The following is a 2,138-nucleotide window of genomic DNA, read 5'->3' as shown; positions in this document are numbered from 1 at the left end:
TGGTATTATTTGACATCACTTAGACTAAAGGTTCTCCTTCCTTTCAATACCTGAAACATTTAAATTCTTTTATTCAATGACAACATCATGACATAGAAAAGAAAGCAATGGTGATTTTATAACTCAAACAATTAACCACATCAGGACTTCACAAAAAAGAGAAAATATAAACATCATTATTATAAAAATCGTCTGCGAAAAGAGGAAATAAACTACAATCGATTTGCAAAGACTTCAGATCGACACATCAAGAGATGCCGCGGCCTTCACCTTCCTGCTCTGACAACGTCTAACTATTGCAAACCACACATATTCCTACAGGATGGCATCTATAGAGATCCTTGGTCATTAATCGTCAAATAAGGATTCAGTTCAGGCCCATACTTACCAGAAAAGAGCGGCAGAGATTCACTAACCTTTGTTGAAGCTCAGAGCACAGGGACCATGGTGTTGTTACTATAACTGCAAAATAAATACTTTACTTTTAATCTGATCTTCAAAATAGTAACATGCCATATCTGTTAATTTACATGAACCTATCATTTATTTAAGAGAAAGGGTCTACAGTCATCAAATCTGCAATCACTTCTGAAGTAACAATGTTCAAAACACATTAATTCAGATAAAAGTAAAACAGCTGTAGAAGTTACAATGGCATTTCTAATAATACATGAAATTCATTGTCCACAAGATTAATACTACAAGAAATCAATAACTTTCAAAGCAAAATAATATTCTTTAATCAATCATAAAAGATAGACAGAAAGAAAGAAAGCAAGACAAAAGAAAGAAAAAAGAAAACAGAAAGAAAGAAAGAAAGAAAAGAGAAAAAAGAAAACAGAAAGAGAAGAGAAGAGAAGAGAAGAGAAGAGAAGAGAAGAAAAGAGAAGAAAGAAAGAAAAGAAAAGAAAAGAAAAGAAAAGAAAAGAAAAGAAAAGAAAAGAAAAGAAAAGAAAAGAAAGAAAAGAAAAGAAAAGAGAAGAAGAAGAGAAGAAAAGAAAAGAAAAGAAAAGAAAAGAAAAGAAAAGAAAAGAAAAGAAAAGAAAAGAAGGGAAAAAAAAACATGCTTGACAAATACAGCAAATAAACCAAAGGCAATAAATACAGCTCTTAAACACAATTCCAATTAATAAAGTCGTCAATACAATTCATACGTTTCATGAACCTCATTTGTGTTAATCCTACCTCCAACACCACGCAAAAGAATACAATACAATACAATACAATACAATAAAATAACAAAAAATAAATAAATAGAAAAAAAAATTAATAAAATAAAATAAAATTAAATTAAATAAAGTAAAAAAAAAATTAAAAAATTAATAAAAAAAAAATAAAAAAATAAAAAAAAAATAAAATATTAAAATAATAAAAAATATCAAAAAAAAATAAATAAAAATAAAATAAAATAAATATATAAACAAACAAATAAAAAAAATAACATCAACATCAACAAAGCACAAAATAGGCTCCCTGACACTATTCTTGGTGAGAATGAATATCTCACTTACAGAAATAGTAACGAAATGACACTTGATCTTTAAAAAAAAAAATTGATAAAAACCCGGGTTACTTTTCTTTTCCATTTTCTCTCACACTTGCTTCGTTATTTTTGAGTTGCGACGAAAGTACATAGAAGATAATAATAAGCTTCTTGGATTTTTTTGCTCCATCATTTGCATGTATTATTTTCCCGTTTTATAGGCGGCGAGATGAAACTTCATCTGTACCAAGAACTCTACCTAAATTGCACTAAAAACTGTACCTAGATTCATTAAATTACACTAAAAACTCTACCTAAATTACAAAAAAAAAACTGAATTACGCTAAAAACTGTACCAAAATTCTCCAAATTACGCCGAAATATCAAACTCAATTCCTTAAACTAGGCTAAAAACTCTCCCTAAATTCCCTAAACTACGCTAAAAACTCTACCCCGCAAACATCTGCGCCTCCGGTAAGCTTCTAACACGAAAAAAACTCACTAAATTTCACTGAATCCGAAGGACGTTCAACTTTGCCGCCGTCGACGCCTCTTGTTATGGTCTGAGCTTCCGGAATCCGCCGCCAGATGGCAGGTCGGGCGGCGGCGCGTTCGTGGATTCGTGAATTCGCGAACGCTCGGGGGCGTTCCTTTA

General features: G+C 31.0%; 1 long non-coding RNA gene across 1 annotated transcript; it reads right to left on the bottom strand.

Annotated features, from left to right (window-relative positions):
• Positions 1-2,129, bottom strand: LOC119592815. Its single transcript, XR_005230476.1, has 3 exons — positions 1,986-2,129; positions 417-462; positions 1-50 (listed from the first exon to the last, which is right to left on the bottom strand). It is a non-coding gene; the product is annotated as an uncharacterized LOC119592815 (long non-coding RNA).
• Positions 2,130-2,138: the final 9 nt, after the last annotated feature.

The sequence above is a fragment of the Penaeus monodon genome, chromosome 31 (assembly GCF_015228065.2).
Source record: "Penaeus monodon isolate SGIC_2016 chromosome 31, NSTDA_Pmon_1, whole genome shotgun sequence".
NCBI classification, from domain to species: domain Eukaryota; kingdom Metazoa; phylum Arthropoda; class Malacostraca; order Decapoda; family Penaeidae; genus Penaeus; species Penaeus monodon.
This window is presented reverse-complemented; position numbering and strand designations above follow the sequence as displayed.